Source organism: Muntiacus reevesi, chromosome 3 (genome assembly GCF_963930625.1).
Source record: "Muntiacus reevesi chromosome 3, mMunRee1.1, whole genome shotgun sequence".
Taxonomy (NCBI): domain Eukaryota; kingdom Metazoa; phylum Chordata; class Mammalia; order Artiodactyla; family Cervidae; genus Muntiacus; species Muntiacus reevesi.
The window spans coordinates 83,709,620-83,734,550 of NC_089251.1; the positions used below are offsets into that span (position 1 = coordinate 83,709,620).

The 24,931-nt window shown below is 39.3% G+C and overlaps 1 pseudogene; it reads right to left on the bottom strand.

Moving 5' to 3' along the window:
- Positions 1–2,560: 2,560 nt before the first annotated feature.
- On the bottom strand, positions 2,561–24,298 carry LOC136164023 (small ribosomal subunit protein eS6-like; annotated as a pseudogene).
- Between the last annotated feature and the right edge of the window lie 633 nt (positions 24,299–24,931).

Sequence of the window (24,931 nt, forward strand, 5' to 3'; positions counted from 1 at the left end):
TCATTAAAAACACGAGGAAAAGAAAAGATGTGATAATAGAGTGATGTAACAGCAGGAGGGATAATAAAAAGCTCTCTTCCTGCAGCTCGGGTATGTGGTACATTTTGTTTCAATTTAAAATAAAAACTTGAAAATAATTTAATTCTAGTTCACATTTCTCATCTTTACTATGTGGTGTATAACTGAACAAATAAAGATTAGATGCTTTATTCATTAGCAAATGACATTTTGACTAAAATAAACTTTCTATTTATAAATAACTCATGGATGTGTGTGTGTGTGTGTGTACACGGAATCCAGTGACTTTGCACCATATGACTGTGATGACATCATCGCCCCCTCAAATTACTCAACAAGATGAATTTTTTGTTGATGACAATTTCAACTCTAACAGAAAGAAATATTTATCTTACACACCGTGGCACCTTAGGATTGCTAAAGGAGTAACAGAGATTTGTAAAGGGCCCTAAAACAGACTGGAGATCAGGACTTGTGGGTTCAAGTCCCAACTCTGATCTTGATTGCTGATAACCTTGCCCAAATCACTGAGGACATTGAACCTCAGTTTCTTCATCTACAAATTGGATGTGATAACATTTCTCTTAGCTGCTCCGGCCCTCCTGACTGGTTCAAGCTCTCATGTCTCCCATCATGCCTGGATTTTTCTGTGCTTGCTCTCTGTTCACATAGAATGTCCTAAGTGCTCTTCTGCCTGCTTCTGCTCAAGAAACTTATTTGCAGCATTAAGACCCTGGTAAAGAAATTTTTTTTTTTTTTACCATTTATTTTTATTAGTTGGAAGCTAATTACTTTACAATATTATAGTGGTTTTTACATGTGTTCCCCATCCCGATCCCCCCTCCCGCCTCCCTCCCCATCCCATCCCTCTGGGTCTTCCCAGTGCCCAGCCCCGAGCACTTGTCTCATGCATCCAGCCTGGGCTGGTGATCTGAGAAACTCTTTTTTTTTTGACCCTAGCCTCCCAAGTGAACTTTCCTGTCCCTTTCTTAGAGACACTGCATACAATCTGTAGAGGAGATTCCCTGACATTCAGCGACTGTCTTTACACGGTTGTCTCCTGGACTAACCCTCCACACTCTCGAGGTTAGGAGTCTCACATAACCCTACTCTTGTCCCTCCATAATGCCCAGCAAGGCACCTGGCCTGTGGTGGCACCAGGTACACATTTGTGGGTTGAATCAGTGCACACCCAGCTGGTCCCAGGGCCGCTGTTGGTTGTTTTAAAAACCACAAGAAAAAGAGAGGTTAACAGAAATAATACTAATACTTGGAAAATGTCTTTGCCACTTCTGGATTTCTGCTTGCAGCACTGTATGGACGGGTGATGGCAAATCTCACCCATCTTTCACTTTCAGATATAAGAATCTGGTGCAGTCATGTAGCTTTTTCTTTCAGGTTAAATAAGCCCCAGTTCCTGTACTCATGATTTATAGGCCCCATTTTCCAAGTCTTTAATCATTTTCATTGCTTTTCTCTGGAACTATTCCAAGTTCTCTATTCACTTAAGTTTCAGGCTCCAAACTGAACATGGTATTGAAATACTGAGTGAAAGAATTATTTGTGTATTCCTATAGTCAATATTCTTATTTATACATAAATATTTTCCCCCTAATCAGTCTACAAATATTAATTAGACACTTATGCCATACCTGGCACTGGACTTCAAAGCTTTTGGCAATTTTAAACATTCTGATTTTTCTCTGTGAGACAGGATTTCTTTGGTGATATTACATGAAAAGTGTTAGTTGCTCAGTCATGTCACAACCCCATGGACTGTAACCTGCGAGGAGATTAAACCTGGTCTCCTACATTACAGGCTTAGATGGTAAAGAATCTGCCTGCAATGTAAGAGACCTGGATTCAACCTCTGGGTTGGGAAGATCCACTGGAAAAAGGAATGACTACCCACTCCAGTATTCTTGCCTGGAGAATTCCATGGACAGAGGAGCCTGTGGGGCTACAGTAAATGGGGTTGTAAAGAGTCAGAAATGACTGAGTGACTAATACTTTCACCTTTTTTCATTGGATGGAAAACGTATTTGTGTCTATAAGGTAGTTATTTATGTTACAGTGAAATGGCTTTCCAAGTTAATAAGTATGCTACCTCTTATCTGCTTTGTTAATGTGACATTAATTTAATAACTCCCATGTTCCATGAATATAGCAAGTTTATTAATCACTCCATATTACACTGTAAATTAAAGAAGCTGAAAAGGATCTATAGTTTTTTTTTTTTTTTTCATTATGCACTCTTTTTTTGGTTTTTATCTGATTTTATTTATTTGTTATGGGCTTCCCTTTTTACTTACTTGTAATGAGTGGTTCAGTGGTAAAGAATCCACCTGCCAATGCAGGATACCCATGTTCAATCCCTGGGTTGGGAAGAGCCCCTGGAGGAGGGCATGGCAACCCACTCCAATCTTCTTGCCTGGAAAACGCCATGGACAGAGGAGCCTGGTGGGCTATAGTCCATGGAGTTGCAAAGAGTCAGACACAACTTAGTGAAGAAACAACAACAATTTATTACTCTTAGAGCATCTCATTTTTGACTGGACTCAGAAGTTCTCAGAGAAGACATTCTCCATCTCTTGGCAATCCGTTCCCCATGTTTCTCTTTGGCCACCTTCATTCTCTTGGCCAAAAGTTTAGCATGTTCTGCAGCCTCTTTCTTATTTTTCTTAATGTGCTGTTTCTTCAGAGCAATATGCCAATGTTTGTGTTGCAGAACACATGGTGTAACAAGATGGTGAATGTTGGGTCTTTGTAAGTTTCTCCTTTGTGTAGGGGCTTTCTCACAACATACTGGTGGACATCATCCTCTTTAGAGAGACTGAGAAGTTTGTGGATTCTGTAACTCTTTGGGGCCCCGGGTGACAAGGCACAAAATTATCAAAGAGTCCAGAAACGCCTTTCTTCCCTTTTTTATGTTGACAAAGTTGAGAACACTCAGGTGGGCATCCACAATGCAACCTCGTACAGACTTGCACTTTCCCCTTGGTCTGTACTGGGAATGCCTCTCACTCAGAAGCAAGTTGCTCTGCCATGGGTCAACACACCCTGCTTCTTGGGGAAAACTTGTCAACACTTCTGATGATCTTTTTAATGAAGCCATTTTAGTGAGTGCTAAGTGGCTTCTCATGGTTTTTCAATTGTCATTATGGATAACAATATTGAGCATGTTTTCATGTGCTATTGGTTACTTTTTTTTTTTTTTCTGAGCAATGACTGTTCAAATATTCTCTCCATTTTCATTCAGGTTTTAAGTCGCTTTATTGTTGAGCTCTAAGAATTCTTTATAGATGCTGAATATATCCCTTATCATGTACTGTATTGTTGTTCAATCGCTAAGTTGTGTCAGACTCTGCAGTCTCCTGGGCCACAGCACACCAGGCTTCCCTGTCCTTCACCATCTCCCAGAATTTGCTCAAGCTCATGTCCATTGATTCAGTGATGCCATCGAACCATCTCGTTCTCTGTCGCTCTCTTCTTCTCTTGTCCTCAATCTTTCCTAGCATCGGGATTTTCTCCAATGAGTTGATTCCTCACATCAGGTGGCCAAGGTATTGGATTTTCAGCCTCATCATCAGTCCTTCCAGTGAATATTCTGGTTTGACTTCCTTTGGGATTGACTGGTTTGATCTCTTTGATCTCAAGAGTCTTCTACAGCACATACACTGCATATGATTTAACAAATATTTTTTTCTCATGCTGTGGGTTGATTTTGTTATTTACCTCAGGTCTGTGCTCTGAGGAGTAGCCAGGGTTGTGCGCCTTCTCCCAGTTCTGTAACGTCAAGCCAGCCTGGGATATCCATGTGCTATCTGCAGGGGTTTGTGTGCCCTCTGCGGAGACTCCCACACACTGACTGTGGAGGCTCACATGCGCCATTTGGGGGTATACAAGTAGAGTGCTGGGCCACATGCCATTCAGGTGGGGAGGTGGCTACCAGTGAGGTAGCTGATGGGATTTGGGGGCCGGCCTCTAGGGCCTGTGGTCAGTTTTTGAGATTTGTACAGTGGTTTCTGTGACTCAGGCCCTTTTGCCCTGCTCTTACTCCCCCCAAGATCATTCGGCCAGACTGACCCCCTCAATGCTCAGGAAAGGGTAAGGCAGAAGTGGGCTTTGGCCTTTGGCAAAATTCAGCACCCATTTATGATTAAAACTCTCCAGAAAGCAGGAATAGAAGGAATATACCTCAATATAATAAAAGCTATATATGCCAAGCTCACAGTAAGCATTACCCTTAATGGTAAAAAATTGAAAACATTTCCTCTAAAATCAGGAACAAGACAAGGGTGCCCACTCTCACCACTACAATTCAACATAGTTTTGGAAGTTTTGGCCACAGCAATCAGGGCAGAAAAAGAAGTAAAAGGAATCCAGATAGGAAAAGAAGAAGTGAAACTCTCGCTGTTTGCAGATGACATGATCCTCTACATGGAAAACCCTAAAGACTCTTCCAGAAAATTACTAGCACTAATCAGTGAATATAGTAAAGTTGCAGGATATAAAATTAACACACAGAAATCCCTTGCATTCCTATACACTAACAATGAGAAAACAGAAAGAGAAATTAAGGAAACAATACCATTCACCATTGCAACAAAAAGAATAAAATACTTAGGAGTATATCTACCTAAAGAAACAAAAGACCTATACATAGAAAACTATAAAACACTGATGAAAGAAATCAAAGAGGGCACAAACAGATGGAGAAACATACCGTGTTCATGGATTGGAAGAATCAATATTGTCAAAATGGCTATTCTACCCAAAGCAATCTATAGATTCAATGCAATCCCTATCAAGCTACCAACGGTATTTTTCACAGAACTAGAACAAATAATTTCACAATTTGTATGGAAATACAAAAAACCTCGAATAGCCAAAGCAATCTTGAGAAAGAAGAATGGAACAGGAGGAATCAACCTACCTGACTTCAGACTCTACTACAAAACCACAGTCATCAAGACAGTATGGTACTGGCACAAAGACAGAAATATAGATCAATGGAACAGAATAGAAAGCCCAGAGATAAATCCACAAACCTATGGATAAATTATCTTTGACAAAGGAGGCAAGGATGTACAATGGAAGAAAGACAACCTCTTTAACAAGTGGTGCTGGGAAAACTGGTCAACCACTTGTAAAAGAATGAAACTAGAACACTTTCTAACACCATACACAAAAATAAACTCAAAATGGATTAAAGATCTAAATGTAAGACCAGAAACTATAAAACTCCTAGAGAAGAACATAGGCAAAACCCTCTCCAACATAAATCTCAGCAGGATCCTCTATGACCCACCTCCCAGAATATTGGGAATAAAAGCAAAACTAAACAAATGGGACCTAATGAAACTTAAAAGCTTTTGCACAACAAAGGAAACTATAAGCAAGGTGAAAAGACAGCCCTCAAATTGGGAGAAAATAATAGCAAACGAAGCAACAGACAAAGGATTAATCTCAAAAATATACAAGCAACTCCTGAAGCTCAATTCCAGAAAAATAAATGACCCAATCAAAAAATGGGCCAAAGAACTAAACAGATATTTCTCCAAAGAAGACATACAGATGACTAACAAACACATGAAAAGATGCTCAACATCACTCATTATCAGAGAAATGCAAATCAAAACCACAATGAGGTACCATTACACGCCAGTCAGGATGGCTGTTATCCAAAAGTCTACAAGCAATACGTGCTGGAGAGGGTGTGGAGAAAAGGGAACCGTCTTACACTGTTGGTGAGAATACAAACTAGTATAGCCGCTATGGAGAACAGTGTGGAGATTCCTTAAAAAACTGGAAATAGAACTGCCATATGACCCAGCAATCCCACTGCTGGGCATACACACTGAGGAAACCAGATCTGAAAGAGACACGTGCACCCCAATGTTCATCACAGCACTGTTTATAATAGTCAGGACATGGAAGCAACCTAGATGCCCATCAGCAGACAAATGGATAAGGAAGCTGTGGTACATATACACCATGGAATATTACTCAGCCATTAAAAAGAATTCATTTGAGTCAGTTCTAATGAGATGGATGAAACTGGAGCCCATTATACAGAGTGAAGTAAGCCAGAAAGATAAAGAACATTACAGCATACTAACACATATATATGGAATTTAGAAAGATGGTAATGGTAATGCTATATGCAAAACAGAAAAAGAGACACAGATGTACAGAACAGACTTTTGGACTCTGTGGGAGAAGGCGAGGGTGGGATGTTTCAAGAGAACAGCATTGAAGCATGTATATTATCTATGGTGAAACAGATCACCAGCCCAGGTTAGATGCATGAGACAAGTGCTCGGGCCTGGTGCACTGGGAAGACCCAGAGGGATCGGGTAGAGAGGGAGGTGGGAGGGGGGATTGGGATGGGGAATGCATGTAAATCCATGGCTGATTCATGTCAATGTATGCCAAAAACCAGTACTATATTGTAAAGTAATTAGCCTCCAACTAATAAAAATAAATGAAAAGAAAAAAAAAAAAAAGAAGTGGGCTTTGGGACCTATGTCCCACTAGGCTGGGGAAGCTGGATGCTCATTCTGCTCTTACTTTTCCTTGTAGGTAAAATCATGGGTTGAGGGGTCTCTCCTGGCATTGAGCTGTGCAACTATGGAGGAAGGGTGACTCAGGGAAAGTGAAAGTTTTCTCTTCTTCAGTGTGTCTCTCCTTGTTTCTCTGTTTATTTTATCCTCAAAGGAAGTGTTCTAAATTCTCCACTGGACTTCCAGATTCCCATAGGGGTATTCCTGTCCATGAACAGTTGTTAAAATTGATGTTTCTTTGGGAGTATGAGGGCTTTAATCTCCTCCTCTGCCATCTTGCTGACATCCTGCATCTGTATTTCCCCAGAGCAAATTTGATAGGCTTCTCCTCTCCCAAGCTGGGAGGAGAGGCCTCTTAGTACTTCCCATATGCATGTGGGCTCAAGGTGGGAAACAGTGGCCCTTTCTTTGGATACTCTTTTGTAACAGATGTGGCCGTAGTGAGATCTGGATTCTCTGCAGAATGCAGAGAGAAAAGGAGCCTCTCTCTGTCATGAAACAAAGCGTAGATCTTTCTGGATGTAAGAAGTATGGTATAGACTTGCAGCACTGTCCAATAGAACTTTCTGTGATGATAGAAATGTTCTATACCTATGTTATAGGATACTGTAGCTGCTAGGCACATGTGTATTCAGCTCTTGAAATGTAACCAGTATGAGCGCAGAACTGAATTTTTAATTTTAATTATGTTTGAATGATTTAAATTTATATAGCTACATATGGATAGTGGCTACTGCACTGAAGTGCTGGTCTAGAAAATCTCTTTCTTTGTGTGTGTGTTGTAAGCAATGGGAAGAAGTTTGAATTGTTGAGCAAATATCTAGGTAAAATATTCTCTCAGATAGTTAGTCCTTAGTGTCTTTAAAAAAAGTTCCAGTGGTTGATCTAAACAAAAAAAGGGTATTTTTGAAGGTGTTCAAAAGAATTTTAAAAGTTCAGATCGTTATAAATCTATAAGCTTGATTTAATCTAGCCATCAACTCTAAAAATAAATGAACATAGATTTAAACTTTTTCAATGTAAACCATCTTGAGTTTTAGGTGTGTTATCTTTGAGAGAGGGATGAAAGTCTGGAAATTTTGTCCTCTTTTTGACATTTAGAGGAGATAGTCACTAATACTGTTTTTTTTCCATGTTGCCTTGAGAAAACTGTATATAAAAACTTATTTTTAGTTTTAGTTAATGGTCTTTTAATAAATTTTGATAAAGTTTTCAGGATTTTGGTAAGAGATTTTTTTGATTACTGTCTTGGGGGAGTAAACATTGTGAGTTGATTTTTTTTCTCATTTCTGAATACCCTTGAGCATCTAAAGAGCAGCCTTGCATCTAAATGCCTCCCCCTTTGCAGGCAGTTTTTAGTCACTGGCCAATATGAAGAGTTAAATGTCTACCTGACTTTGGCAGCACAAAGCTGCAGTCTCCTCTGAATTCTGCTATTCTTTGATTTCATCAAAAGGCATATTTGCATATGGACTGATAAGGTACCTTGGCACTGAGATCTTGGATTTCATACAGGCACAGACTTGGCACAAGACTGATGAAAACTCAATTATGATTTATGTCTATGCAACAGAATTTCCCATTGATTACCTGCCAGAAGCATGATAAAGCAATGTTAGGCCTGAAGCCAATTCTTCCCAGCTGTAATCTCTTCTTAGGTTTTGTACTCTATGCCTTTGCTGGAGTTTCCTGAGCATTTGTGAACAAAAATGGTTCACAGCAATGATCCTTAGATATGCAAACTCGTCTGCAATAAAGGATCTTCTTCTTAGTGTCTTGGTTTACTTTGTATTTACCTTTCAACCATTTGGGGTTTATCCAGCACCTGCTTATGTTCTTTATATTGTTCTGAGTTTTATAGGATGTAGAAGAAATGGAAAACATGGAACTTGTCTATAGTTACCTGGAGGAGGTCAGTTGTCCAGAGATGAAGACGTGATCCAAGAAGCAATTACCTTCTATTATTGATACGTTGGTGAAATTGAGCGACATGACACAGTGATCAAAGTGAAGCCCAAACTAGACTGAGAGGCTTCTTGGTACATGATTATTAATGGAGGAAAGACATTAAAAATAAAAGAAATTACAACTAGGTAGAGAGAATATGGAATGAGGGTCATAAAGGGGGTTCTTGTGGGAAACCTAGCTTCCTTGATAGTCAGATTTCTATTGAGATGTGAACATTTTATTCCTCATATTGAAAAATAATACACTTATTTTAAATATTTAACTTTGAAACAGCTTAAAATATCTAACATTAAAATAGTGCTCTTGGGTGCTCAGCCCTGTTCTAAGCGCTTCATACATATTGGCTCATTTGAATCTCCAAACATCCCCATGAGGAAGTTCTATGATTATCTCCATTTTATAGGCTAGTTAACTGCAGACCAGAGACAGTAAAAGACTTGTCTAAGGTCCCACAGCTAGAGGTGCTGGTGCTGGAGTTTGAACCCAGGCAGTGGGGCCCTGGGTTCTGTGCAGTCAACCACCAACCTGTACAGCCTCTCATCAGTGGAGAACAGAAAGACACGCGCCATGGCTTACGTTGCGGCTCTTCAAACAATAAAAGAGCTGTCCCTTTCTCATTGTGAGGAATAGAAAGGTCACTTCTTTAGGTACAAGGTCACTTACAGTTGGATGGGCAAGGTATCCTCATTACTGCTTAAAGCTGCCAGTTCTCAAGAGCCTTCAATTCTGTAGCATAAGTTCAGTTAGGACTGTATAGTGGGTTGAATTGTGTCCCCTTGAAAAGAGGTGTTGAAGTTGTAACCCCCAGTATCTCAGAATATGACCTTATTTGTAGATAGGGACATTGCAGAGGTAACGAATTTACTTTGTTATGGCAGGTCTAGGAAACAGGGTGAAAGTGGTTTTCAGATATTTGATGTGTCATCCTATTAGTTGAGAACTATTTAAACTCTCAAGAGGGGATCCACTTTCTGCATATAGACAGTAGAACAACCTAAAACCTCCACAGGGAGATTAATGAGATATCACATGCACTAAAAATCTCACGTGACAGCTGAGAACTTCATACAGTTGAAAACTTACTTCAAATTTTATCACTACTTTAAAAACAGTTCACATCAGAATCTGAGTTAGGCTACTGTATTAAATAATGTATAGTTGGATTCTAGGGAAGTAATTTTTTTCCTCCAAAGCTATTCAAGGACCTTTCTCCTCAACTTTTCCACCATTATTTATGCTATAGGTACAGCTTCACTTGATTGGATGAATAATATAATTTATTTTGTATTCTAAGAGGATTGTATTTCCTATCCTAAATTATGTTTTGTTATTGTTCAGTCACTAAGTTGTATCTGATTTTCTGCAACCCCATGGACTGGAGCACACACGACTTCTCTGTCCTCCACTATCTCCCAGAGTTTGCTCAAATTCATGTCCATTGAGTCAGTGATGGTATCTAACCTTTTCATCCTCTGCCGTCTCCTTCTCCTTTGGCCTTTAATCTTTCCCAGCATCAGGGGATTTTCCAGTGAGTTGGCTCTTCACACCAGGTGGCCAAAGTATTAGAGTTTCTGCTGCAGCAACAATCCTTCAAATGAATATTCAGGGCTGCTTTCCTTTAGGATTGACTGGTTTGATCTTGCAATTCAAGAGACTCTCAAGGTCTTCTCTAGCACAACAATTCGAAAGTATCAATTCTTCAGTGTTTAGCCTTCTGTATGGTCCAACTCTCACATCCGTATGTGACTACTGGAAAAACCATAGTTTTGAGTATATAGACCTTTGCTGGCAAAGTGATGTCTCTGCTTTTTAATATGCTTTCTAGGTTTGACATAGCTTTCTTTCCCAGGAGCAGGCATCTTTTAATTTCATGGCTGCTGTCACCATCTACAGTGATTTTGGAGCCCAAGAAAATAAAATCTGTCACTGCTTAATAAGTTATAGCTATCCTTTATTGGACAATAGCCCTAAACTGTATGCCAGGTATTTTATTATCAAATTAAGAGTTTAGTTTTCATAGACTAATGCTTTATATGTGGGACAGTAAACATTAAGCAAAGTTTATTCCTTTGAAGACCACCGCTAACCTCTTCATTCTCTCCTAGATAAATAGATATGTTAGACATATTGAATTGTTGGTGTGCTTATTGAAAATCCCTTGATTTTTATCCTTGTATATAAGATTTGGCTGTTTGAATAGCTCAGTGTAGACAGAGCCCCTCTGTATTATGTCTGTGCATGTACCACTAGCCTGTGTCAAGACTCATTTTAATAAGCAGTTCTGTGTATCTTGTTGTATGAATGGTAACAAAGTTATAATGATTGCTAATTACACCACTTGTTTTGAAGATCCCAGGGAAAGTTTCTGACTGCTCTGAGTACCAACAACAATTTTATAAAACTTTCCCTATTATACTTATGCTCAGATCAGAGCCAATGGGAACAGTCTTTCAACATGGCAGACGATAGCTTCTGTGATTATAAGGGATTGTATATAGCTCTTCCTTCTTTAAAACTTGGCTCTTAATGATCTGGTTAGGCTGACTTCAACCCCTCTCTCTCCTGGCTATAGAGAAAACAAGCAAACACTCTTACATGAATATTAAAGCTCTATTATTTCAAATAAGGAGTGGCCTGAACAAGCCTCTGACCCCGCTGGCCAATTATTGTCCAAAAGAAAGGCCACTTGGCCTTTTCTTCTTTTTCCTCTTTCCAAACAAGTTATTGCCTTTGCTGGATATTCTTATATTTTAGCTGGTTTATGAATAAATAACAATCCCCTACAACTTGTTGTTATTTCCTAGATGTACATTTCATAATGGTTTGTCATGGAACACACAGTGAGAAGTAGTCTACTCAAAGCTAAAAATGCTTTCAGGGCTTTGTGGATGTTTTATTTTGCTTGAAATGGGAGTCTGGTTATCTTCAGCTAATTCAGACTAATGCTGTTTTGCCCATGCTAAATGGAATAGAACTGGGACCTCATCTGCCTGTTCATTTGGATCTACAATGGGTTCAGAAGAATTTTCTGGGAATCATCCTGGCCTGTCTTGCTAATGCTTCCTCTGCTCACCTTTTTGGGGGGCAGGTGGCCTGGCTGTGCGTCAGACATTTGTCTTGATGGCAAGTCTGCAGAGTCCCCACCTTCTGTAAAGGATACAAACTCTAGCCCCAGTTCTGGGCTCTGCTTGGATACAGAGGATGAACTCAATGGTGCACAGAATGCTTCTCTCAATGCATTTGCTGCCACCACACAATATTAATCAAAAGCTGGGAGGAACAATATTTAGAGAGGATTGCCAAGTTCATACACCTCCTGAAACTAAATTAAATTCCTGAGTCAAAACTGATCAGTGAGTCTGGGACACTCTTTTGTTGTGTCAGTCATCCCTGCCTTCTCTTTCTGCCTTTCAGAAGGGCACCTTTTCTCTGTATTATGTCTGTGCATGTACCACTAGCTTGTGTCAAGACTCATTTTAATAAGCAGTCCTGTGTATCTTGTTGTATGAATGGTAACAAAGTTATAATGATAATTATATTACCTATTTTGAAGATCCCAGGGAAAATTTCTTACTGTTCTGAGTACCAAGAACAATTAAACTTTGTTGGGAAATTTGGCATATGGACACTGTGAACTGAGTGACTGATAAGGTTTCTCTTTTCATGTTGGCTGCCAGAAAATTTAGGGCTAGATTTTTGTCCACCTATTGCACATGTGCAAGTTGTGGTGATATGCATTTTTAAACTCATTTCTTGCTGTGCTTCATCTCCTCTCTGGTTTTACTTTCTTCTCTTGCCTTACTTTTAACTGTTGCTATTACATCTCCTGTGTGTCGTTTTATAGGCTGTTGTAAACCTTTTCAAGAATAGAGAAAAATATGAAAATAAACACATATACATAAGCAAGATAATCTCAAACAAGGTTATGAAGGATGGTTGCAGATTGGTTAGTGGAGACAAAATGGGGGTTTTCAGATGCAGGGAGCAACATGAACAGACATACAAAGGTAAAGTGAATGGTCTTGTCAAGGGATCTGATAAAAATCTTCATTATTACAGTAAAAATGATGTAGCAAAGCTGCTCAACTGAGCTCTCTAAACTAGAATATGGAAAAGAGATGCATGATATGAAAATGAAATTGCTTTTAAAATCTCTTAGCCTGATATATTTTATTTCAGGTATAAAGTTGTGGAAATATTTCAGTTGCTATCCACTGGAAAGAAACCTAGAAGCATTCAGAAAATAAAGCACATTGAGATAAAAAAATTGTATTGGTGTCTTTTAGCTTAATACATCTTCCTTTGTTATTTAAATATTTCAGAAAGAGTTAGGTCATGGCATTCTTCATTAATTATCCCTTCCAGAAATCCTGCCTACATCTATTTGAGAAACAACGTGGGAAAACACTAAACATTTTATGGTAAGATTAAGTGTAAATTGGAAATTCAGTTGAATAATGATGGCAATAATTTTAATACAGACAAGAAACATTATGTCTACTTTCTTTACCTAGGAATCTTCTAATATCAAAGCTTCATTTTCGTTGATTAGTTCCACGAGGTTAAGGAATTTGTGTCTAGTTGATAACTGCTATATCCCAGGTATTCAGCCCATTTACCAGAATGTGATAGATGATCAGTACATATTTGTTGAATGAGTGAGTAAATGAAATGCAAGGTTTAGACTATATTTGTACAATCAGGATGAAATTATTTTTAATAGGTGATTTTTAAAAATGTATTTACTTATAATTGATAGATAATTGCTTTACAGTATTGCGTTGGTTCCTGCTATACATCAACATGAATTGGCCTTTGGCTAACATGTCCCCTCCCTCTTGAACCTCCCTCCCACCTCCCACCTCCCACCCCATCCTACCCCTCTAGGTTGTCACAGAGCAGTGGATTTGAGCCTCAATCAGGATAAAATTGATTTGAACTTGGGGAGGCAATGACAGGGACTTAACTTTTGACCCATTTGGGGAATATAGACTAAGGTAAAATTCCTTTTAGAGTTAATATATTGATAGCTACCGGTAACTCAATGTTACCGTTCTATGATTACTTGAAGACCTGTTTTCCCTCTGCAGTTTGGAGCCTACCCCAAAATGATTGTTCTGTGAAATAATTGTCCTGTTAGTGATAGAATAATGAATGCTGGTGCTGTGAGGACCGTAAAGACCAGGAACCCCTCCCTGTAGAGGTAAGGGACTGTGATTGGGAGGTGATACCTCTGGTCCAGATTACTTAGCCCCATTCCTAAGAGACTACAGGGCTCTGCAGTGATGCACACTCACTCTGATGAGATGGCCAAGTCCCTACTAGAATGCTATCTCATCTGTTAGATGAGAATAATAGTTCCTACTTCATAGGATTTTTTTTGAGAATATGATGAAATAATGAATGTATTTAGAAGAGTGCCTGGTATAATTTAAATCAAGAATTCAAAACTATGGCCAAGTTATAGCATTAGAAAGTAAGGCACAATTTGCTTGAGAGTTCAAAGTCATATTATATTAAATTTTCCCTGATGCCCAAGTCGAATGGATTACTTCCTTCTCTACAACACCTATTTAGTGTTTTACAGGCCTGTCACTACTCATCTCTCAAATAGTACCCCCTTGTAAAGGCAGAGTGTGCCTGAATGGTAGGCAATTTGAAATTGTTAATTTTACTTGAATACTTACCAATATTATCCTTCAAAGAAATTAATTCTGTGGTCTGAAACCAAGGCATTGTATACAGAGACGCCTTTAATGATTAGTCCAATTATTCAAATGATGAATCTTTCAGAGAGGAATAATTTAGTCATACTGGCTATTTGTCTAGATAAGGATTTTTCAAATTTCGCACTGTTGACATTTTGGGCTGGATAGTTTTTTGTTATGTGGCAGTGTCCTGTGCATTGTAGAGGGGTTTAGTAGCATCCCTGAGCTCTACCCACTACACATCCGTCCTTCCTCACCAGTTATGACAATAAAACCTATCTCTAGACATTGCAACAAGTGTCCCAGTGAGCAAAATAATCCCCAGGTAAAGAACACTGGGATAGACAAATAATTGCTTCTCTTTATTACATTTTATAATAATCTATGGAATAGATTTTAAAATAAGATCATGGAGTATTCCAGAGGCAATTAAAAAAAAAAGAATGGTAATTCTCCATTCTGGAATGCGCAGAGAGTTGGAACTTTTGATGTACCTCTTGGTTCTCTGGATTGAAGATACAGAAGTTCCACAAGCCTCTGGGACAGCACTGCTCTTGTGCCCATTTAAAAAGTATATGAGCTTCACGTTTGCCCTTCTGTGATGTATTATATAAAGACTCTCCAGTCAAAATTGCTGGAGAATAGTTATAAATATTGCTTCCTTTCAAATATTCTTTGCATTGTTTGTTCATTAATTTCCTGTTTACCACATTTGCCTTGTCTTTTCCAGGTGCACAAAGCATTCTGAGTCATTTTCTAGGTCTATAGGACAGAGTAGGACAGGAGGTTGGAGGTGACTGTGACTCACATCTCAGAGCCTCTCTGCACATCGACAGTGACTAACACACCTGGTGCTTGGAACATCTCCTAGCATGGCTGCTGGAGCAGACTCGCAGCACCCACGCCATCGCTCTCCAGCTGCCCTGCCCCACGGACAATCAGAGCATTGTGCAGAACAGTCCCAGTGCTGTTCAGAGAACATAGCCCAGGGCCCAGGGGTTGCTGTTAATTTGTGGCACTAGATCAAGAATGATACGGTAGGAGCTTTGTGGATGTGCTAAGGAAAGACTTGTATCAACAGCACCTGAGGCTCTGGCCTCTCTCTCAGCCCTCTGTTTCTGTTTCCACTGAAAACAATGCCATATGTATCTGAGGAGTTGGATTTGTTCTGGGAAAACATGCATTAGGAATACACCCAAGCCCACGGTGGGCTGTTTCCACATCCCTTGGTATTTCTCTGTCTCACATGAGGGAGAGTAAGGTTGTGCATGTTTTGTTAGGTGCCTGTTGACTTATGGATCAGGGAGGGGATGGGCAGTGATGGGAGGACAGAAGGAAGCTAAGATGGCTCTGAAAGAACCAGATGCCCCCTGTCTCCATAAAGTGCCCCCTATCTCCTGCTGAAAAAGAGTTTGCATGAAGACCATTTCCATACTCTGGTCATGCTTCAATCATACATGTGACCAGATTACAATAAATCACTCTTAAGTAGTGGAGGTACAAACTTCAGTTTATCAGAACACAAAAGTGGAAAAATATTAGTGACAAGGAAGATTGGCTAATGGAAGGGGCAACAATAAATGAACCATAACTTTTTCCAGACTTATGTGAGAAGAAGGCTGAGTGGCAAAGAACAGATGCTTTTGAACTGTGGTGTTGAAGACTCTTGAGAGTCCCTTGGACTGCAAGGAGATCAAACCAGTTAATCCTAAAGGAAATCAATCCTGAATATTCTTTGCAGAAACTGATGTTGAAGTTGAACCTCCAACATTTTGACCACCTTATGTGAAGATCTGACTAATTAGAAAAGACCCTAATGCTGGAAAAGATTGCAGAAGGAGAAGGGGATGACAGAGGACAAGATGATTGGATGGCATCACCAACTCAATGGACATGAGTTTGAGCAAGCTCCGGGATTTGCTGATGGACAGGGAAGGCTGGCATGCTGCAGTCCTTGGGATGGCAAAGAGTCAGACATGATTCAGTAACTGAACAACAACAACAACAAATAGTTCTGATTTAAACACAGATAAAGCAGAGTTGTGAACAATGTTTAGGGAAAACATACAAAAGAAATGTTGTCACTTATTGAAGTGCTTTTTAACACTACGTTTATATGAAGCGTGGAAGAAAACATAATTTGAACATTAGTGACTTGAGTTGGCACAATGTTTTTATTGACTATTATTCCGAGCTATGGCCATTATGTTTTCCTGTTCTGATATTTAATAAGAATATTTTAAAGAACATTTTTACTATTTTATGGCCAGAGTGCTAACTCTGGCAACAGGAAATTTGTAAAACTGTACGATATAGCCCTTCCAACATGGTTCCATCAGTTATACACCAATAAATAACAGTGATTTCAAGGATGATTAATCATAATCATTATAAAGCACTTTGGCCAAGCCAACATCTGTTTCCATGGATACAGCAGCCAGCCATCCCAGTTTTGTAATTTATATGTTTCAGTTATTGTTCCCAGATGACTGTGAGGACCATTCCACACAATATGACCTTTTAACTTCAGACCCCAATGGACTCTCTGGTTTACATGCAGCCTGTACTCCTTTTGAGAATTTTTTGTTGAGAATTTTGGAGCTCTGAGGAAATGAAGCAGGATTTCAAAGGTCTTCCCATTATTGCTTCCTTGAAGAGGCAAAGTGAAAAAAATTACAGTCAGTAACAAGCAATCAGTAGCGCTGATGATACTGTCAGTGAGTCAGGAGTATAAAGACTCACAAGGCATCAGAATGGCCAACTCTGTGTCATGCTGAAATTGAGTGGAAAGCTGGTTCACAACCAGGTGTCCTGATTCTCAGGCCAGGGCTCATTTTCCCCCCTCAATTATTTTAGACATGTTTTAGTCAGCTCTTTATTGAATGGATTTTTCTTGAAACATACTATGTTCAAGGCTCAGTGCTGGCAAGATAATGGCAAGTCAATAAAAAGTTAAAATGGGTCCTAGTTTCTGTCCTTGTGGCTCAGAAAGAGGCTATTGGGGAGTCTTGCATTGAGCAAATAGTCGAAGAGGCCCCAATGGACAGTTAGCCTGTGACAAATGTCGAGTAGGTGAGAGTTATCATACCTTGAAGGCCTGTCATTAGGCATTAGGCCCAATCACAAAGTTAAGGACAGGCGTCTCTGTGGCAGTGTCACCTAAGCTGAGATCTGAAGAAGGAATGAACTATGTGAAAATTGGAGGAAATAATGTGTCAGGAGCCAACATGTGCAAATGCCCCATGGCAAGAGGAAGCAAGGTGAATTCCAGCACTAGAAGAAGGTCATGACAGGAATGTAGAAATATGGGAAAGAATCTGGATTATGCAGGTCTCGTGTAGCGCATAATGAATATTCTGTAAATTCTAGTTACAGAAAGGATTCACCTGAAGTAGCCCAACTTGGTTGAGTTGCATCAGAATCGGAAAGATTAGCTGGGGCTAGTGATTGGAGTCTCTCTAGCTTGAAGGGTAGAACCATGCTTTGGTCCTTTGCCCCTTTAAATACTCTACTTTGGTTTGTGCCCCACTCACCTCTGCTGTGAAGTCCAGATGCTGCAGATGACAGGAAAGCCTTGATGCTTGTCTGTCATTGGCTACTCTAACTTCATACTCTAATGTATCCAGGGTTCTGATCTCCTCTCAGCAGAGGAGAGAGGCCATGACCTGAATTGTTGTCATGGGGCTGAAAGAATTGGCTTCATGAAGACTTTTCTCTTTCTGTACATAAGATTCAAGATAGTTCTCCCATATACTGAATGTGTAAAACACCACATATGAAGTATAGCTGCCTGCATTAGTTTTACATGCTGTGTATCAAGTAACCATATACAAAGCAGATTAAAACAATGCATATGTACTATCTCACAGCCTTTTTAGGTCAGGAGTCTGAACTTGGCTTAGTTGAGTCCTCTGTAAGGCTTTGATCAAGGTGTCGACCAAGGCTGCATGCTCATCCGGAGGCTTGACTGAGTACAGACTCGCTTCCATGCTCATGCTGGTTGTTGGCATAATTAATTTTCTTGTGGCTGTAGGACTTAAAGCAACTTGCTTCTTCATAAGCAGCAAGGCAGAGCAAGTTGCTTAGCAAGATAGAGTCTTGTCCAGAATAATATAATCCTGGGAATGAAGTCACATCATCTTTGCCATATTCCATTGGTTAGAATAAAGTCGCAGGTAACCAGTCCACAATCAGAGGGAGAGGATTATTACAAGGACATGAACACCACGAGTCAGGGATCATGAAACCATTCTATCTGCCATGCTATTCATGCTCTCACTTCACACATATTCTCAGGGATTGTCTGTGTAATCCCTGGGTGAATTTTGTATTGTCCCTTACTCATTGGGTCAGAGAGACCTCTGGATATGATTTGATTGCCACATAAATGTAACATTGGAAGCCTGAGAGCAAGTGAACTTCCCTTGGTAGAAATCCCCTAGCTTAGTTCCTTGTAGAATGAATGACAGATGGAGCACCAGCTACTTTGGCTTATGAGGGAATGGATGAGGTTTTTCTCTAGTTCACTCTCCTTCCCTTAGAAAGGAATCAGCAATGAGGTCGATAGAATGACACCAAGGAAGGAGCAGGGAACCTGGCTCTAAAGACAGGAGAAAGCAGATTTGGGGTGGGAAAGGGCACTGGCTGAATTGGATGGAGTTCTGGCTCTGTGCCTTTGGTGGGTCATCCCCCTCCCGTGGGATGTGCTAATAAAATGAAACAGGCAATTTGGAACAAGTGATTTCTTAGTCTCTATAGTGGTAGGGTGTATGTGTGCATGTGTGTGAGAAAGACAGAGAGACAGAGATAAAGAGAGACATGGAGATAGAGACAGACACAGAGACTCAGAGATACAGATATAGAGGAATGGGGTAGAGATCAGTTCAGTTCAGTCACTCAGCTGTGTCCGACTTTTTGCATCCCCATGGACTGCAGCACGCCAAGCCTCCCTGTCTGTCACCAGCTCCCAGAGTTTACTCAAACTCATGTCCATTGAGTTGGTGATGCCATCCAACCATCTCATCCTCTGTCATCTCCTTCTCCTCCCATGTTCAATATTTCCCAGCATCACGGTCTTTTCCAATGAGTCAGTTCTTTGCATCAGGTGGCCAAAGTATTGGAGCTTCAGCTTCAGCATCAGTCCTTCCAATGAATATTCAGCACTGATTTCCTTTAGGATGGACTGGTTGGATCTCCTTGCAGTCCAAGGGACTCTCAAGAGTCTTCTCCAACACCTCAGTTCAAAAGCATCAATTCTGCACTCAGCTTTCTTTATAGTCCAACTGTCACATTCATACATGACTACTGGAGAAACCATAGCTTTGACTAGACAGATTTTTGTTGGCAAAGTAATGTCTCTGCTTTTTAATATGCTGTCTAGGTTTGTCATAACTTTTCTTCCAAGGAGCAGTGTCTTTTAATTTCATGGCTACAGTTACCATCTGCAGTGATTCTGGAGCCCAAGAAAATAAAATCTGTCACTGTTTCTATTGTTTCTCCATCTATTTGCCATGAAATGATGGGTGCCGGATGCCATGATCTTAGTTTTCTGAATGTTGAGTTTTAAGCCAACTTTTTCACTCTCCTCTTTTACTTTTATCAAGAGGTTCTTTAGTTCTTCTTTGTTTTCTGACATAAGTGTGGTGTTATCTGCATATCTGAAGGTTATTGATATTTGTCCCGGCAAGCTTGATTCCAGCTTGTGCTTCATCCAGTCCAGCATTTCTCATGATCTACTCTGCACATAAGTTAAATAAGCAGGCTGGCAATATATAGCGTTGATGTACTCCTTTCCCGATTTGGAACTAATCTGTTGTTCCATGTCCAGTTCTGACTGTTGCTTCCTGACCTGTATACAGATTTCTCAGGAGGCAGATCAGGTGGTCTGGTATTCCCATCTCTTTAAGAATTTCCCACAGTTTGTTGTGATCCATACAGTCAAAGACTTTGCCATAGTCAATAAAGCAGAAGTAGATGTTTTTATGGAACTCTCTCGTTTTTCGATGATCCAATGGATGTTAGCAATTTGATCTCTGGTTCCTCTGAAGGGGAAGCTAGAAAGTGAGAGGCTTTAAATCCTAGATTATGACCTTTGGTATCACTTTATCATCCCAAAAGAAAGATAAGACTCAGCAGAAAAATGATTTGCCCGAAGTGTTGTGTTAGTTTATCAACAATGCTGGGCCCAGAGTTGACATTTTCTAATTTCCAGTTTGTGCTTTTTTACTTTGCCATGAATTGCTAGACTAAGGTTGGGGGAGGACTCAGGAGCTTTCAGGAGGATAGAAAAATGGAAGAGGAGAGGAACTCAAGAAAGAAAATGATAAGACCCCTAATTATAAACCTCACCCATTCAGTAGGGCACTCATTGGGCCTTACTGCTTTGAACAAAGTGTTTCTACTTTTAAAAATGTGACTCTCGGATGAATGTTCTGTCACACTTAGGCTGCTCTTTACCATGTTACATAGGAAGCAAGGAGCATTTTGCTTTGTTTTATTGTGTAACACTGGAAGGCTTGCTAAGCATGGTGTATTGTGGGCCTTCTGCAGGGAGTTGATGACCTCACTCAGGCCTTTCTCTGAGCCGTGTAAGTGGTGACTTGTGGCCCTACTAAATCCTTACTAAGGCAAGGCTGCTGACAATGCTGTCACCTCTTGTAGTTAAGGCCAGCGCCCACCCCTGGCCCATGTGTCACAGCCCAGAGAATTTCACTCGGCCTTCCTTGCTTGTTATCTTGAGGATGCAAATGGAAACAACAATTAGTCACATTTTTCACCATCAGATTAGTAAAAATTAAAGACTGAAATAATCAGAGGGGTATAAATGATATAGCCACTTTGGAGAGCAATTTGACAGTTTCCCAAAAACCTAACAGTGCACACACATTTCATTTCTAAACCCCAAAGAGAGAACTCTCTAACTGCTTGCTCAAAGCTACTTGTCATTCAGCATTGTTTATGCAAGTAAAATGTTGGAAACAGCCCACATGAAAACAAGCAATGAAATATCTAAATAGAAAAATACAATGGTGTTTGCTTACATAATTCAACACAATCCAGTGGTAAAAAAGAGTAGACACAATCAAAGTGGTTAGATATTGATAGGTCTCAAAAATATATGCTAAGTGGAAATACTACAGAACAATATGATTTTATGATGCAATTTATTTAACTGTGAAAAGCAACACAAAATAGCAGTATGTATTATTTACGGATGTTGTTGTTTAGTCACTAAGTCATATATGACTCTTTTGTGACCTCATGAACTGTAGTCCACCAGACTCCTCTGTCTATGGGATTTCCCAGGCAAGAATATTGGAGTGGGTTGCCGTTTCCTTCTGCCAACTATATTGGCATCTTCCCCAATGAGGGACTGAAACCGCATCTCTTATGTCTCCTGCATTGGCAGGCTCTTTGTCACTTAGCCACCAGGGAAGGTATATATATCTATCAAAGTATTATAATGGATTGGAAAGTAAAATAGCAAAATGCTGGAATTGCTTCTGAGACAGAGCAAGAAAATGGGGTTAGAGGGTAGGAGACTAAGGAGATGTTAATGATTTATTTCTTTAGAAAACACAAAAACTTAGAATGTCAACATATGATCAATTTTTGTGTGTATGAGGTGGGAATAGGGAACCCTTTGAGATTTTCAAAAGTTTTCGAAAATATCATTAATGAAGAAGCTCACCATTTCATAACAACTGGAGAAATTTGAAACATCATAAATGTACCTTCCTGTATTTGTATGATAAGAGTACCCTGAGCTGAAATGGTTGTCAGAGGGTTAACCTCAATAGAATTTGGGATAAGGGCATGTAAGTGTAGGCATGTAAGGGCATGTATATAATGTGGAGATATAAATGGGCAGCAATGTCCAGAAGTGACCCTTTTGCCAAACACATTCAAATGCATTTAGAACTGCAAAGCTTTTCAAAAAGAAGGTTTTAAATAAACACTTGCTGAATTCGATATGCATGACGATTACAGCTAATTGCATTTTTAATAGAATTATTCTTTGGTGTATAGGAAAAGGAAGTTGAAAAGCAGGAAATAAATTATTTTTTTACATTAAGTTTAGATTTCAGATTGATCCCAGTTGTGATGGAAATTGTCTTGTTGAAGGTTTTTCTGTTGTTCAAATGGGAGCCATGGAATAAAAGCAGTGAGTTAGAGGGGAACCAATACACTTATAATTTTGAAAACAAAGGCAAGATTTGCAGAAATAAACATTTCTACTCAGTAATGTTCAGAAAACCAGACCCCTTGTTGCTTCAATTGCTAGAATAAAGAAATCCAGAGACTCTGCTGGACATCCTCTTTGCTTTCTTTTAAACTGAAGTGATTGAGATAGTTGAATTATGATGTGATCATAGATTTTATATCCAGGAATCCCTTATGGTTGCATATCAGTAAAGCTAAGTCTCGATAGTAAGTTATTCCAAAGGTTGTTAGCAGTAATTCTGTGTGTGAGTCTGTCTTCAGTGTACGTAATCGATGTATCAGTAGATTCGACACTTGTTGTTCAGTAAGGAGGTGTTAAATAGAAATAGGATTACTTACTTGTGTTTCAGCTATGTCTTCCTTCCCAGCTCTAATCCATCCCTCATTTTGTTCTAGATTCTGTCTGTCAAGGAATCTCTGATGTCGTCATTCCCCTTCTTGGAAATGTTCAAGGATGTCTCCCTTTCCACTGAATTAAGGACAAATTTATCAGCCTGTGCTAATGTTCTTCCCTAGTGTTATTCCCCACCGTTCTACAGATTGCCAGGCCAAGTGGTTTTGTTTTTGTTTTTATTTTCTTTTGTTTTTATTCCAACTTTATTGAGACAGTCCAAATGTTTTACATTTGGCATCGTTCCTGATTATTTTTTACTGTTTGCTCATTCTTTTTTCCCTAACTAGTCATACTTCTTCTGTCCCTTCTTCTGTTCAGTTCACTTGCCAATATGATCTAGAGAGAATTATCTCAAAATTCATGACCTCTATGAATATATTCTTAATTCTACCCAGTAGGAACACTTGGTATTTCCTATATATCGTTTAGAGAATAGGTTATCTGTATAATATTGATGATTTTTTTTGACATTCAAAGTCAAAATTTAATGGTTAGCTTGTAAAAAGTCATTTTGGATTTGGTAATTGGGTAAGATAGGCTGCTTTTCTAAGGTCTGCAGAAGACCATTTTTCAAGGTTTAGGCTATTTTGTTTGTTTGTTTTTGTTTTTGTTTTTATTTTTAATTAGATGGTTTTTGCCATACATTGACATGAATCAGTCATGGATTTACATGTGTTCCCCATCCTGAACCCCCCTCCCACCTCCCTCCCCATCCCATCCCTCTGGGTCATCCCAGTGTATTTTTAATTTTTTTTGAATTGGGACTTATTTTAATTTTTTAAAATTTATTTTTAATTGGATGATAATTGTTTTACAATGTTATGTTGGTTTCTGCCATACAACAGTGTGAATCAGCCATAAGTATACATATGTCCCCTTCCTCTTGAACCTCCCTCCCACCCTCTACCCCATCCCTTCCCTCTAGGTCATCACAAAGCATCAGGTTGAGCTCCCTGTGTTATATAGCAACTTCCCACTAGCTATCTATTTTATGCATGGTAATGTATGTTTCAATGCTACTCTTTCAATTCATCCCACCCTCTTCTTCCCCTGTTGTGCCTACAACTCTGTTCTCTATATCTGGGTCTCTAATCCTACCCTGCAAATAGGTTCATCAATACCTTTTTTTTCTAAATTCCATATGTATGTGTTAATATACAATATTTGTTTTTTCTCTTTTCTGACTTATTTCATCTGTATAGCAGGCTTTGGGTTCATCCACCTCAACAGAACTGATTCAAATTCATTCTTTTTATGACTGAGTAACATCCCATTGTATATATGTATTACAACTTCTTTATCCATTCTTCTGTCAATGGACATCTAGGTTGATAGACTTTTGAGTATTAATTTAGTCTTTCTCACTTTATTGCACAGTTCTCACCCATTGGACTTTTCAATGTTTTCCAGCTTCTCGACATCGACTAATTCATATTTATAGCCTTATAGCAGCTAGTTTACAAATATCTTTTGCTTATTTAATTTTTAATTAATTATTACCTGATTGAGTACACAGCTGTATGGAAAAGTTGGCCTTAGTCAGCTATTAACTGACTTGAATTCAGTTGCCAGCTTTTCAATTGACTTAAACTGAAAACTAAGCAAGTGACTTTATAATCTGCTACCTACGTTGTATATGGCAACTTTCCTGGAATAAGCTCAGGTACAAATGTACTTGTTTTCTTGCTGCAATGATGTGGTGAAGCCAGAGGTCAATAGCCTCCAAGAGCTCTATGAGATTCTGCCAGTTTCCTTGGGAGAAAAAGGGTTTTCTTTCTGGCCAATGTTTCTAACTCCGTGGAGTCAGGGAGATTCTACAAACTATTTATTGTAGAGGATCTTATTTACTGTGGTTTGGGAAGAACATATGCCTTCAAGACTGGTCTATCTGGGTAGGCAGGTGTGATGTAGAATGAAATGGCCTTTAGACTCAGGGTCCTTAGACTACTTCAGGACATCCACTCTTTGCCTGAATTTGAACCCTTATTTATTAATTTAATTTATTATCTATTCTTTGTCTTCTTCTAGAACGCATCTTAAGTTGCTTATGGCCA